At 32.3% G+C, this 16,692-nt stretch overlaps 1 pseudogene across 1 annotated transcript; it reads left to right on the forward strand.

Annotated features, from left to right (window-relative positions):
* The first annotated feature begins 9,871 nt into the window (after positions 1-9,871).
* On the forward strand, positions 9,872-15,774 carry LOC102586154 (pectinesterase-like; annotated as a pseudogene). Its single transcript, XR_001473527.1, has 3 exons — positions 9,872-10,887; positions 11,082-11,259; positions 15,095-15,774. The product of XR_001473527.1 is annotated as a pectinesterase-like (transcript).
* The last annotated feature ends 918 nt before the right edge of the window (positions 15,775-16,692 follow it).

The following is a 16,692-nucleotide window of genomic DNA, read 5'->3' on the forward strand; positions in this document are numbered from 1 at the left end:
CTCTTTTACTTCTTCTTAACTCAAAATCATTAACTTCTTTATTTTTCAAAGTAGAAGTAGAAGAACTAGGTAGTGACAAAATATTTTGTTCAATCCTTTGACCCCCACTATTTTTAGAATCAAAAGGAAATTTATTCTCATGAAAAATAGCATCACCCGATTCTATCACAATTTTATCTTCAAGATTAAAAAATCTATAGGCTGTACTATTTGAAGCATAACCAAGAAAAGCACAAGTAGTAACTTTCTTACCCAATTTTGTAATCTTGGGATCCATTAGCCTCACAAAGGCTAGACAACCCCAAAGTCTTAGATATCCCAAACTTGGCTTGTAACCTTTCCACAATTCAAAAGGTGTCAATTTTGACTTTTTATGAGGCACACGATTCAACACATAACAAGAAGTGGAAATAGCTTCACCCCAAAAATTTAAAGGTGCATGTGACTCAATAAGCATGGCATTAGTCAATTCAACCAAAGTTCTATTTTTCCTTTCCGCTACTCCTTTAGATGAATGAGAGTAAGGAGGAGTAGTTTCATGAATTATTCCCAATGATCTAACAAAAGAATTAAACTCATTTGACTCATATTCACGGCCTCTATCACTTCTAATTCTTTTTATTTTTCTTCCAAACTGATTTTCAACCTCATGGAGATAAGTTTTGAAATTTTCAAAAGTATCACTTTTATTTTTCATCAAGAAAACATATGTAAACTTACAAAAATAATCAATGAAAGTGATAAAATATCTATTACCTCCACGAGTTAAAATTCCACCAAGTTCACAAATATTAGTATGAACTAATTCTAACAAATCAATTTTCTTTCAACTTGAAAATGAGGCCTTTTAGTGATTTTGGCTTTACTACAAGCCTCACACTTTTCAAAATTCTTTTTAATCATTGAAATTAATCCTAAACTACTCATGATTCCAACATAACGATCATTAATATGACACAAACGAGCATGACCAAAAATTGGTAGAAGAAAACATATATACAGAAGTAGAAACTTTATTCATTTCAACATTCAGTTTAAACATCCCGTCACAAGCATACCCCTTCCCTACAAAAATGCCCTTCTTCACTGTTACATATTGATCAGAGTCAATAATCTGTTTAAAGCCTGCTTTATTAAGAAGAAAACTAGACATCAAATTTTCCTCACAGAAGGAGTATAAAGTACATCTTTCAAAGTTAATACCCTTCCAGAAGTAAAGCACAATTCGACATCTCCCTTTCCAAGCACTTGAGTAGTGTGAGCATCACCAATCATGATGGTTTTGGGCTCCTCAAAATGAGTATATTTCTTAAACCAGTCTTTGTCATAACAAACATGACAGTTAGCACCAGAATCAGCCCACCATCAATCAACATTTTCAACCATGTTTATGTCGGTAATCACCGCCACAAAGGTTCTTCGGTAACGTTTGCCTGAGGGTTAGGACCCACCTTTCCGGAATCTGCAAAATCGAGCAATATGCCCACTCTTGCCACAAACAAAGCATGGTCCCTTGTCTTGAACTTGTTGATTTTGTGTTTGGTTATTTTCACCATTATTTTTCTTGGGAGGTCTACCATTATTTTTCTTGAATTTTTTCTTCTTAGGCTTCAAAGAAGTATTTTTGTGAGATTCGGGAGTAGCATTATTTGAAGTAATTAAATTTACCTTCGTTGTGATGTTGTTCTCTTCTGTTTGTAAAAGTGCATCTTGGCCCCTTGCCTCTTCTTCCATGCGGATTTTCATTATCAAGGTTTCAAGAGAGGTTTCCTTTTGTTTGTGGCGCATAGTTTTTTGAAATTCCTTCCAAAAAGGTGGAAGTTTATCCACTATGCCACAAACAATAAGGTTATCTCCAATTTTAACCTCCTCGGACATAAGCTCTCCAACAATCATTATAAAGTCTTGAGCTTGGTCTGCCACTGATTTGTTGTCCACCATTTAGAAAACGAAAAAATCTACTAGCCGCATATTTTTTCGCTCCAGCCTCTTCGGTATCATACTTACTCTGCAATGCTTTCCGAATTTTATTTGCACTAGAGTAAGTTCTATCATAATAATTATAAAAATTATCAGATAGACAATTAAGAATATAATAGCGACACTTATAGGAATCACCTTCGTACTTTTCCACTTTCTCTAGATGAGAAATAGTTTCATCATCATTCATAGAGGTGATATCTACTTTATTAGGATTCTTCTCAGTTAACACATAAGAAACATTGAGAAGACTCAAGTAGAAAAGTACTTCACCCGTCCATCTCTTAAAATGGTTACCATTGAACCGAAATGACTTGTTAAGGTCTCCCATCTTGAAATCCGCGGTTTTTTCAATTGTAGCCATGCTGAATCTCCTTAAAATTGTTAGTGAAAACTTACAAGATAACAAAAATACAAAATTACAATTGAAAATAAAATGAAGAAAATAAATCTCTTCAGGCTGAGGCGCGGATATCTCGCTCTCTTTAAGGAGATTCAAGCCCACTGCAGCAAATGTTTTCACCGGTCCAACAGTAGTCCTCTTGACTTGTCCCCTCCAGGATACAACAACCTTCACAAAGTATAACTCAACAACTCTGGACAAGAGTTGAGTCCAAAGCTCCACAAAAAGAAATGACCTAGAGGTTACATATGTTACAAAGAATAATGGAGGAATAAAGAGTGAGATAATGGAGAAGTAATGGTCATAGTTGACCACTACTCATTCTGCCAAGAAACCCAACGGACAAGTACCATTACACATTCACTATACGTTTGACACATGATAATAAAGATGACATCAAATGTCATCAACTGCCAAACGGTAGTAACGCAACTAATGTGTTAATAGGCAAAAAGCAAATGGCATTTGCAAAGTATAATAATATTAAAAGATATAATAATATTAAAATGCCACAACACCTGTCAAATCAAATTTGATCCGCAAAGTAGGTAGAGCATTTTAATTTGAATAACTAGAAGGTGAAAATAAAATAAAAATTAAAAAAATGAAGGTGACAATTAATTGTTTTTTTTTTTTATAAGCAGTCAACCTTGCTTCTCACGTGAAGATCTGGTTGGATCACCTTGCAATTTGCAATAAATTAGAATAAAATTTGATAATATAATTACATCTGATATTATAAATGAAGATGGAATCAAATAAAAGAAGAGCCCGTCTTTGAAATCAACAATTGAACACTACAATTTTCTACTATGATTTATCTAATATTGTCCAATGTTCAATGTGAGAAAATGAAAAGACAATAATTTTAAATTTTAATTTTTAGAAATAAAGAATCTTGAAATCATGATCTATTCATTTTCTTCTTTGATATGGAAATATGAATATGAATGATATGATGATGTTGGTTACTATATTAGGCCAAACAGCTATAAGAAAGAGTGTAATAAACGAGAGTTAGTTTACCTGCTTCCTGTACTAGATCCATAGCTACTTACTAAAACACACTGGTCAGAACCACTTTCCATCAACATGTTAAATATTTTTGTGCCTCTTCGTGACCACAACAAGTACCGATTGAGAGAAGAAGGAGATGATCATCAACAACAAAAAAATAAGTGAAACTAACTGTACTATACAAAGTGGGGAGTAACCATCTACTATCGATTAATGTATTTGTACCCTAAAGTGAAACAAGTGAACTTTTTTTTTTTATTGTATCCTAAAGTTCTGATGTTGTCTTTTCGATCTACACCATAAAATTATGAAGAGTTCAAGATGTGATAAGTGTTTCCTTGCACGTAAGTGATTCCAAAGGTATTGTATTATCTTCAACTTCATCATTAATATTGATTTTTCCGATGATATCTACAATTTCTTCGAAACTCTGGACCTCTGAACATGAATCTCAAAGCACTCTTTTAATAAATAATTAAATATAAATTTCTCGATTAAATAATATCTTTATAAAATAATAATATTTCATGGTCCAACCTATATTAATTTAGTGAGGTTTTACTGTAATCAAATTCATATTTCAAAAATACAATAGTATAGAAAAAAAATTATTCATATATTATAACTTTTATACATTGTTTGGTTAAAAAATAAGAAAAAGATAATCTCTCCGTAAAATCTAGCATATGTTATGCAGTATTGTTTGGTTTGCTTTTCCTCTTTACACATAAAATATAGCAACTAATACAATTTTTGGTTCATGTTTTTCTTTTCACAAAACTAACACATGTTAGAATTGGAATAGGTTTTTTTTTTTTTTTTTTTTTTGTATTGAATAGATATATAATGCGGGTATACAAATTAAAACACATTCCACCAATGTCTTATACCAACTAGCCCGAATTCGATAAAAAAAAAATTGTTTTATTTGAAATTGGTTGGGTTGTGTTCTTGTGTGATAGGATTTTTTTTATTTACACTAATTATTGCGACAAATGCTTGTCAGAAAGTGTTTATAGTAATTAATACTTTATTTTTTATATTGTCATATTTAATATCGTATAGTATAAAAATAATTTACATTGTTAACCACAAGCATCAACTTGTTCCTAAATAGTGTCAAACCAATTTAAAATATTGGTTTTCATGATCACTTAAATGGGTTGTTGGGCACTAAAACAACCACTCATGCATGTTTTTTTTTTATTTAAAAAATGGAATAATCTAAAGTAATTCATGTTGCATTATTTATTAGTATATCTGATAGTATTTTTGTTAACTCTGTAGCTAGCAAGTCAGGAACTGGTAGTATTTTGAGTCACCGGTCTTGTATGGATGCATATTAAGTATTTATAAAATTTCTATTTGAATAAAAAAAAAAAGCATGCTTTTCCAAAAGAATATTTTGCTTAAATAGAGACTTAATTTGTATCGAACAGAGGATTTAATTTAGGCGATTAGTTTCAAATTTGAAAAGTAGTACGAGGAAATATGATGGGAGTATTTTTTTTTTCTTAGAGGGAAGAGTGAACTTTAATTGGTGTTAGGGTGTCATCAAAATAAACTGAATTAATAATTGACTGATCATTAATCAGTTTAATAAAATGGAATAAAATGATTAAACTCCAATTACACGTAAGTTTTTTTTTTAATTTAGTAATTTAGCTAATCTACTGAAGTTAATCTTATTTGAAAGTTCACTTTTATTCGGTGGCGGAACCAGAACTTCGACTAAGGAGTGTCAAAATATAAAGAAGAAAAGTCGCTTAGAAGTCAAGGAATGCCAATATGCAATATATATACATAAAAAATACTTTACTCTAACTACACATTATAATTTTGTGACGAAGGGTGTCGATCGACAGCCCCAAGTACGGCTCCGCCACTGCTTCCATCTATCACGTACTATAAAGTGACCTAAATTAAACGACAAGATGATTCGCTATCCAATAAACATCACAACAATGACTTCCACTTAGATATATTATAAAAAACAACAATCACGTGGGGACTTTGAGATTGCCCGGTTAATTATATATATTCATTCATTTACTTACCTACCAACCTTATCAATGCATCAGCAAGAGGAAAAGAATTAAGATTATGGAGTTGCATAGTGACAACCTGTGAAATTAGTGTAAAATATTACTTCCTCCGTCTAAAGAGAAATATTAGTTGGAAAAGTCGAAGGCTTATAAAAAAACACAACATAACTTTCTATTTCATAAAAACATAAATAAGGTCGATTCATATTTCAATTCTTACTAGTAAAATTATACTTCCTTCATTCCATTTCATGTGTCATTCTTTCTCTTTTAATCTATCCCAAAAAATGTCATCTTATTATAATTAAAAAATAATTTATTAACTTCAAAATATATCATTTACCCTTAATGAAATATATATAAGTGCTTCTACATGATAGATCTTAATATTAAATTCATATGTAATGATAATAAGTGATTGGGTTTGTGAGTTACCTAATATAAATCTAGTGACTCTAGAGACATAGTAATATGAAAAAGAAAAAATTGTTTTAACATTGACAGTATTGGAAGCTCTCCTCTTTTCACAAAGATTGTGAAGGAAACTGAAAGCTAACTAAAACTCCGAAGACCGACACTATAAAGAGAAAGTCATGAATGTAACTGCATGTTCATATATTACTATTTAAATAATGTCAATAACACAATATGCTTTTTCAAAACAGAGAATAATAATGCTTAAACAGCCCATGGTTTTGGACTTTATCAGCAGGTTTAATAATTATTTAGAATAATAATAATAATAGAGAAACTTTCAGCAAACAAAAAAATCATATTTGTATGCTATAGCAAAGTTTGCATAATTGCGCTCCATAGCAAACATATATATGTATAATTCGCTATACATATATACAAAAAAAAGCAATTGTATAATTCGTTGGCTCCTCTTCAGAATTGTATAATTTCGCTGGCAGGCCATTTGTATAAATTGTTGTTAGCCTCTCGTTTGTATAAATCGTTGACAAACATAAATTATACATTATACAAGCATAAAACTGGGCAGGGGAATATTTTTATTGTATAATTATAAGTGTATAGGACGAATATATATGTATTTGCATGTGTATATACAATTTTCTCGCGCTTTATACAAACAGAATCGCAATTTATACAATTCTGTTGTATAAAACGAGAAAAAGAGAAATGCAAAAGAGAACTGGGCAGGGGAATATTTTTATTGTATAATTATAAGTGTATAGGACGAATATATATGTATTTGCATGTGTATATACAATTTTCTCTTGCTTTATACAAACAGAAACGCAATTTATACAATTCTGTTGTATAAAACGAGAAAAAGAGAAATGCAAAAGAGAACTGGGCAGGGGAATATTTTTATTGTATAATTATAAGTGTATAGGACGAATATATATGTATTTGCATGTGTATATACAATTTTCTCTCGCTTTATACAAACAGAAACGCAATTTATACAATTCTGTTGTATAAAACGAGAAAAAGAGAAATGCAAAAGAGAACTGGGCAGGGGAATATTTTTATTGTATAATTATAAGTGTATAGGACGAATATATATGTATTTGCATGTGTATATACAATTTTCTCTTGCTTTATACAAACAGAAACGCAATTTATACACTTCTGTGTATAAAGAGAGAGAGAGGCGAGCACAGAGAGAGTGAGCGAGAGATGAGAGTGGTGAGCGAGAGTTTGAGGGAGAGAGGCGCTGGCAAACAGTTTGCTACAGGACACAATTAAATCAAAGTGTGATTATACCATTTAATTTGAATTAATAGTTTGCCATTATGTACAATTTTCCCATAATAATATCCATAACATGATTATCCAAGTGGATGTTACTTATAAAATTGGTAAATGTTAAGTAGTCTGTCGAGTGAGAGTTTTTTTTTTTTTCATTCGGTGTTTGTATCTATATGGAGATCGATTAAATTTTATTTGCATCGAAATTTTTTAGTGAAGGACTCCCTAACAAAAGCGACTCCATACCTAAAAAGTTCAAATCCAAGACCTCTTGATTAAAAATAAAAGGAATACTTTTTTTTTACCCTCCCTAGGAGCTCCCACCCCTTTTCCTTCCTTGGTGACTCGAACTCGCAACCTTTGGGTTGGAAGTGAGGGGTGTTTACCATCCGAGCAACTCCCTCTCGTCAAGATAATATTTATCATTCTACCAAGGTGATACAATTTTATTTCTAATTGCTATTTGTTTCAAGAGAAGGCCAGTACTTTCATCAGATGATCATGGTCACACTATACAGATTAATAAGTTTCATAATTAGAAACTTACCCAAAATCTCATTAGTTAGGATCAAATTATTTAGATATATTTTATTTTGTAATATTACGAATTTTATCAAATTTTGATGCGTCTAGATATATGTATTTAGGAATATATGAAGTCAAAATTAGGTATAATTTATTCTAGATACACTGTATCAAAGTGGATTCACATGTATCTGATATACATAGACAAATCTCATTCGCCTCCTCTCATCTCACTCACCAATCTCTGATACTAGATACATGTGAATCCACTTTGATAAATTGATTTAAATTTAAATTTAAAAACAAGCTTTAAAATTATTATTTTTGGGGGTGGGGGTGGGGGTGGTTGGGGCTGGATTTGAGGGTAGGGACAAAATAAATTTATTTTTTCAACAAAAAAGTAATTGTAATTTGAAGTTGAAAGAGAGTTTTGGAAAATGTTTTGCTTAAGTTTTGAAGGGACGTCATTTAACCCAACCAACTATGAGAAAATTTGAAAATTCATACCAAACACACCCCTAGTGTGTATGCCTGTCTCGCTCTCCATCTCGCCCCTGTCTCCTATATGCCTCCACATTTCGCTCGTCTCTCCCTATTTTTATGTATTTTATAGCAAAAATACATATATTAGGTGTATCTTCCTTAATATATGATAGTAAACTTTTAATTAGTAGTAATTAAATACAAAACTATTTAAAAATATAAGTGGATTTTATTATATATAATATAGATGCATGGCTAATAAGATGGTGAATTAGAGCTTTAATTATTAGAGACTAGTTCGGCGACTTTACTGCCTCAACTATAATGCTCTCCGATTATATTATAGGATTAATAACCTAAAGATGGATCCATTACTGTTTCAATTGACTTTTCAATGTTTTAAAGGCAAATGAGATCCATTGGAATGTTTTCTACGTAAGTTTAGTTGTGCAAAGTTTGTTTGTTCATACAGGGCAGTGTGATTTTGGATTCTCTCACGTGTATATAAAAGTTACGAGGATTATTACTAATAACTTAACTCTAAATTTTTTATTTTCCTTTCAATAATTTATATTCACACACATATATAAAAAAATTGTTTTAGACCACACTTTTTTTTATAAAAAAAAAATAATCTTAAATTTGTGCCCAAGTAAAAAAATATTATCAAACAAAGTTGATGGATAGAGTACTATTTTTTCATAGTTCCAAGTCTCGTGGCGAACAGGCATTTAAATAGAATTTTACCGATTAAAAGTTCATCGATATTTACTAGTTAAGTAGTTATAAAAAATAGCAAGGTGATGTTTCATCATACATATATAAAATGGATTAGTTTAACATAAGTTGATTCGTATTAAACCCATCAAATCAAATTTGATTTGCAAAGTAGGTAGAACATTTTAATTTTAATTACTCGAAGGTGACAATTAATTGTTTTTTTAATAAGCAATCAACCTTGCATCTCACGTGAAGGTATAGTTAGATCACTTTGCAATTTGCAATAGATAAGAATAAAATTTAGTAAATGGATCACATGAATTCAGATAAACACAAACAGAAGAGATATCTGGAAGGTGCTTGTTTAAGTTCACTCTCATAATTGGTATTGATCATATATAAATTAGATTAATTCACTACAACTAAACAGACTCTTACTAGCAATAAATTAGTACCTTTTACCGTACCGTATAAATATTTATCGTGAGTTAATGATATTATCACATTCGCAGTCATTAAAACCTTTAGCGGCGTATTGACATTAAATATATATAATACAACAATAATTATATATGTCATTGCCACTGAAGCCGTTATTTGTTAATGTAGTGATTATATATTCAGGTTATGACAAAGTTTTCCTATCTAGATCACTCATGAACCTTGAGGAAAAATTAAATTTCACTTGCTACAGATTCACCAAGCACATACTAGTGTTGGTGAAAAATATTTACCAATAAAATCACTTATTTGTGCAATATTAAATAAATAAAAAAGAAGGAATTATTGTTATTATCGTGAATCCCTTCCCCACCTTGTAAATAATTCAAAGTAGTAATAGTTTTATTAAATTCTAGCTAGCTACTTTATTGTATACTTTTTTTCCTTGCAAGTTGCAAACAAGAAACAATCATGAATATTGACATTAGTGGTGGTATATTTTAGTCTATTTAAGAACACTAGCAATAACAATATTCACAGCAAAACTCAAGCTCATTCCACTTTGGTACTAATTAAGTCATGGCTACAAATTATTCCTCTCAACCATTGTTAGATTCTCCCAAAACAAAATCCTCCTCTTTTACTAAAGCTCTCTATGTGCTTCTCTCTTTAGCTGTTATTGTGGGATCAGTTGGATTCATTTCAATCAATGGAAATAACCCATCAATTTCCTTGACAACCACCCGTGTTTGTGATACGGCCCATGATCAGCCATCTTGCTTGTCCATGGTGACTGAGGTTGCACCTGCTGGTGTTGTGATGGATACAAAAACAGTTGATTTGTTACAGATGGTTTTGCATAAATCGTCCTTAAAAATCCACGAGACGATCCATTTGGCAAGCAATGTGAATGGTCGTATCAATAATGGTCAGGAACAATCAGCTCTAGCAGATTGTCTAGAGTTGATGGATTTGTCAAGGGATAGATTGATGGACTCCATGATGGGACTTGGGAACCTATCGGCCCAAGCCCATTTTGATGTTCATTCATGGCTAAGTAGCATTCTCACCAACCATGTTACTTGCATAGATGGGCTAAATGGCCAGGCCCGGTCTATTATGGAGCCTATGTTGAATGATTTGGTAGCAAGAGCAAGGACTTCCTTGGCCTTGATGGTTGCAATTGCACCACCAAAGAGTAGTAATAATAATAATAATTTACCACCAACAGTTAGTGATGGATTGCCCTCATGGGTTAGTGCTAATGATAGAAAGCTTTTGCAACTTTCTGCTAATGCTATAGCAGCCAATGTTGTAGTGGCTAAAGATGGTAGTGGAAAATATAAGACCGTAAAAGAAGCAGTTGCGTCTGCTCCAGATAATAGTAAGACTAGATTTGTTATTTATGTGAAAAAAGGAATTTATAAAGAAATGTGGAGATTGGGAAAACTAAGAAGAATATAATGCTTGTGGGTGATGGCATGGATGCTACTATTATTACTGGCAACTTGAATGTTGTGGATGGTGCAACAACTTTCAACTCTGCAACTGTTGGTAAAAAATCTTCTTTAATTCTCACTATCATTTATGCACTCTTTAAATGTTTTTTGCCGAAAATATTAGACCTAAATTACATATATAAGTATTATTCAACTAGAACAGAACATATATATTAGTGGAACGTAACAATATCTATTGGAAGATGAACTTGTTTATTACTTTGGTTGTCTAATTTATTTTTAATGCAGCTGCTGTTGGGGATGGATTCATAGCTCAAGATGTACAATTCCAAAACACAGCAGGGCCACAAAAGCACCAAGCAGTGGCCCTTCATGTTGGAGCAGATCAGTCAGTGATCAACCGCTGCAAAATGGATGCATTCCAAGACACTCTCTATACCCACACTCTCCGTCAATTCTACAGAGACTGTTGTTGTGTCGTAATTTTCCTATCTTTAGAAAAATCACTTTTTTTGAAATGTTCTAAGTATAAATCAATTTGAGAAATACTTAGAAAGAGTCGCCACTTAATTTTTTTAAAGAAATTAAGAAAACTTATAATTTTCAAAGATTTAAACAGAAAAAATCATTTGAAAAATACCAAAGAAGGTTCGGGGTTCAATTTACACTTCGAGAAGGGTTTAAGCATTCGAAGTGTCCGCTAACATGCGGTTGACCTGCGACTTGACTAAAATATATTTGACTATTTTTAGGAAAATAATGATTTAACATAAAATAATGACTTACAATATTTGATTAACTTTGAAAAAAAATAATTAAATGACACATTTTATTTTGATTTTTTGGAGAAAATGATTCAAAATGAATTATTTGACTTGAAAAGATAAAATGGGTTAGAAATATTAATTAAAACCTAGGTTAATTAAAAATTTATATAATTCATTTTAAAATAACTTAAACCTAATTAATACATTAAAGCATGAAAATCATTTTTAAATTAATTGAAGAATAAAAGTTTTGGCTAACCTTCTTGAGAAAATGACTAAATAAGTATTTTATAATAATAATTAACATTATTAGATTAGTTTTGAGAAAATAGTTAAACAAATAGCAATTTTATTTTTTAAGAAAATGGGACCTTGATTGGAACAATTGAATTAGAGACACGTACTTAGAATTTTAACGAAACTAAATGAGTTGGTTTTTATTTGAGTCATTTTTGGTTTATGAGAAAAACTATTTTAAACTAATAAAAGAAAAAAGAATGTTTTGACTAAAGATCATAAATGACAATACAAAAATTGATAAAATGAAATTTGTTAGAAACAAAACAACACAGAGAAATAGCTCGTCTTTTGGAGGATTCAACTAAGTTGATTTGCGATTATAAAGTTAGAGTTAAACAACAAACAATAAATAATCACAATTAAATAATTAGCGAGTAAAGGAGAAATTTGAATTTGGGCCCCCTTTTGGGCCAATTTCGTTGGTATTTTGGCCTTTAAACCAATTCCGTTTTTGGTATACAGCCGATGTATATCAGTGTATATCAGCGTGTGTATAGGCTCTTTTCATGTATTTCTTGCTTCCGAATACATGTATTTTGCATCAGCCCTGTGTCCCTGCGTTTTTGACCTGTATATTGTATTTTCCGTCTGTATACGGTGTATACAGCATGTATAACAGCTTGTTTTCGACCCTTTTCAGAGCTTGGAAGTTCAAATTCCAGCCTTGTGTGGCTCTCCCGACATTCAAGTAAAATGGAGGCTGACTCGATGAAGAAAAAATCGAGCCTTCATGGCTCGTCTTAAGGATGCAAGAGATTAGGAGACAAGAATTCATATTCGACTCATGGGGGGTTCATGCCAAACAAAGAAAATAACATATTAGCATATGATGGAGGAAAGCGAGGAAACAACTGATAGGTACATCAGTCAAGTAAGAAAAATGAAGCTATTTGAACCAGGAAACAATTATTTTGTTTTTAGGCCATTAGTTGGTTGATTAATGAAGTAGGCCCAAAACAGATGCTAAACACAATGAAGAAAGACCACTTTTAACTAAGGAATTTGTAATTTTGCACAATGTTGGTCATTACAATAGATACTGGACAACATTTCCAAATAATGAACATCAAAATATCAACACCTAACTCCTTAGGACCCCATTTTTAAAGCATCATTAAACTCTAGCAAGGAACTCTTAACATCTTTTAGAACAAGAGATTCAAGTAATGACGTACATGAATGAGCAAGAAAACGACCACTAGACCAAATATTTCTAACGACACGCATCAAAACAATAGAATTATAATGAGATTTAGTAAAAATTTTAAGCAAAATCCAACATGCTTAAATTCCCAAGTAGGACAAAGTTAAAGTTAGGATGCTAACAATACAATTAAACACCTATCATCCATACTAAACACAAGATTTGATCAATAAGGAAAGCCAAGTGATCATACAATTTTCCCAAAAGCAAACCATCACTAGAACAAGCTTGGAGCGGTGCCAAGGCAAGAAAACGCAACAGATTGAGATTCGAGGAAGTATTTTAACCAAAGAACATGAACAGTAGAACCAAAGAGAATGCCAACGGATGAAATAGGCATGGCAACACCAATTTTTAACAGAGAAACCGAGCTAATAACATGCTTTGAGGGATGTCAATAGCACCAAACAAGAAGCTGTAAGATTATCATTTGCAACAATAAGCATGAATATCGATAAACACCTAAACAAGCAATAATTCTTACTAACAGTCAGATGACAAACAGGGAGACAAACTAAGTATACTAAGTAGATTCAACACTTAAGACTATGAAGATAATACTAATAGCTAATCAGACATATTTCTATGGAATAGTAGACGAGACTCCGACGTGAACAGAGAAGTTAGCTAAAACGGTCATCAAATTTATCCAATTATGACATGAAAAACGCCAAGGCGTAATTGAGAGGAGCAGAAACAGTAGGCATATCAACTAAATGTCAAACGAAACAGAGGTTTACCTCTTTCTGGGCAGCGACGTGGGACAACAAGCTTGAGAACAACTTCAACACCGACCTCAAACCTCGAGCAATAAAATCAGAAAAATCTAAACCAATCTTAGCCGAAGACCCTTTTAGAACCTAGAATCAAAAATGCATTCAAAATTTCTCAAGCGTAAAAGTCAATTGTTCCAGAATTTTTTTTTCTTTTTTTTTTTCCGCCCCCTCAATAGTGATCATAAGAGAGCAATATATAGCCGGAAATTCGGAGGAAACCCCCGTGAAATTTCGAATTTTCTTTTTCGAATTTTCATTCCGCCCCTTTTCAATCCAACAGTGGTAAGCTTTGAAAAAATCCCTAAAAAAGGGGAAAAGGGACGTGAGGGTGATGGGGGGTCTGCAGGGTATGGATTTTGCAGAGCAGTTGGACAAGATTTTCGGATTTTGCTGGATTTTTCTGGGTTGCGTCTGGAGGAAGAAGAAGAGTATGGGCGGTGGGGTTCTGTTTTTGGATATGTACGCTACTGTATGTATTGAAATTAAAGGGAAAAAGGGGTTGGGTCGGGTCAGTAGGGTGGGCTGACTGTTGGGTTTATTTGTTGTATGGTGTTGATAGTGTATTGTATTGTGGGCCGGATGGGTTTGGGAATGGGCTGGAAAATGATGGGGTTGGGTTGGAATTAATTGGTTGGGCTGATTTGGAGCATAATTTGGGTTGGAATTAAATGGCCCAATTTTGGTCTTTAAAAAGAATTGGATGCAAGTTGGGAAAGGGTTAGAATTACAATAAAATGTCTAGGTTTTGAATTGAGGATTTGGCCAAAAGGATTGCAATTATAACCGATTAGGATTACGAGATTAACCAAATCAGATTTACTTGGAGAATGTGGCCGAAAAATAAAATAAATAAATAAGATGATTTTAATATTAATTAATTAACGAGCTTCTTATTCTTAACGAAATAAAATAATTAACTTGATAATAATATAATTAATTTAAACATGAACTAATTAATTCAAAATCGTAATTATGATTTAAATTAAACTAAGTTAGTAAAACACTTAGCTAAAAAAGAAATAAAAAATACTTTTGATATGATTTTCAAATATTTATAAAATATACTAATTAGACACATAACTATATAAAATATCATATTTATTATTTTGAAATTTATAAAAATGACAAAACTACTTAAAATGACTTGAAAATTATTTTGAATCTTATAAAGCCAATTATTTCAAATCGTTTTAGAATTTTAGGAAACTCGATGATTAATTTATATTGGGAAGGGTCAAAATTGGGTGTCAACAACTGTTACATCACTGGCACTGTCGATTTCATCTTCGGTAACGCAGCAGTTGTATTCCAAAACTGTAAACTCGCTGCCCGAAAGCCCCATGAGCGGACAGAAAAACATGGTTACGGCTCAAGGTCGTGAAGATCCAAACCAAGTAACAGGAACTTCAATCCAGAATTGTGACATTATTCCTAGCTCAGACCTTGCACCAGTGAAAGGGTCCGTGAAGACATATTTGGGCAGACCATGGAAAGCGTATTCGCGGACAGTATACATGCAGTCCAATATTGAAGACCATATTGATCCAGCAGGTTGGTCAGAATGGGACGGTGATTTTGCATTGAAAACATTGTATTATGGTGAGTACATGAACAAAGGAGCTGGTGCTGGAATTAGTAAGAGAGTAAACTGGCCTGGTTATCATAAAGCCTTAACAATATCTGAGGCCACAAAATTCACTGTGGGTCAGCTGATTCAAGGAGCAGCATGGTTAAAATCCACTGGTGTCGCTTACACTGAAGGTCTGTGACAAACTTGTTTAATTTATATATATATATTATTATGCTTGGTGATCATTTTAATTAAGGTTGTTTCTAATAATATATATAATACGGATGAGCTGTGGCTCTCCGCCCAGTGTGAACGATCGATCATCAAATTAGTAAGAAACTTGGCAGGTGTTATTGTAATTAAAGTTAAAACTATTTTTTACGAGTGTCGGTGGTTTCATTACTGTAATTGATTTCGAGTCTTTAGTGAGTTACCGTGGACATTATTGCAGTACTTTTTTTACAATTTAAAAGAAAGTAAAACGCCATATGACATGATCTGAGAATTGAATGTGCCCCACAAATATACTCCATCTGAGAATTAATGAGTCGTACAAGTATACTATGTACAAGTTACGATGTTCTGACAAAGAAAGGAAACAAGAAACAAAATCTGCATTTCCAAAACACGGCAGAACCAAAACCGTGGCACTTGGTGTTATTGCGGACAAATCCGTCATCAACAGCTGCAAAATATATTCGCATCAAGACCCACTCTACGTCCACAACCAACGTCAAATCTACAAGGATTGTTACATAACTGGAACCGTCAATTTCATCTTTGGTAACATCTATATATATTGAAGTGTATGGCAATCTCTACCACGTATATGTAGTTATAACATACTCAACAACAGTATACATGGATTCTTACATTGAGAATTATATAGATCCAGAAGGTTGGCCCCATGGGATGGTGATTTGGGCTTGGACACATTGTACTATGGTGAGTACAAAAAAAAAATGGGCCAGGTTCTAATACTAGCAAAAGAGTAAATTAATACACCATGTAATTACTCAAATTTCTGTGACTATGAAATTGACTGTGTCTGATGCTTCAAGGAGGTTCTTGGATTAAAGATACTGGAGTGTCCTTCATATTTGAACTTTCAAACTAGTAGAAAGTTAGTCATTTGCTAGCTAAATATACAAGAATATATATATACTAGTTTGTATCAAGAACGTATATTTTTATGTGTATCATATGGTAATATACAAAAAATATACATTTCTTGATTATTATTTTTGATGCGTGATTACACTAAGGTAGTTCCCCCCCCCCC

The sequence above is a fragment of the Solanum tuberosum genome, unplaced genomic scaffold (assembly GCF_000226075.1).
Source record: "Solanum tuberosum cultivar DM 1-3 516 R44 unplaced genomic scaffold, SolTub_3.0 scf00099, whole genome shotgun sequence".
Lineage (NCBI taxonomy): Eukaryota > Viridiplantae > Streptophyta > Magnoliopsida > Solanales > Solanaceae > Solanum > Solanum tuberosum.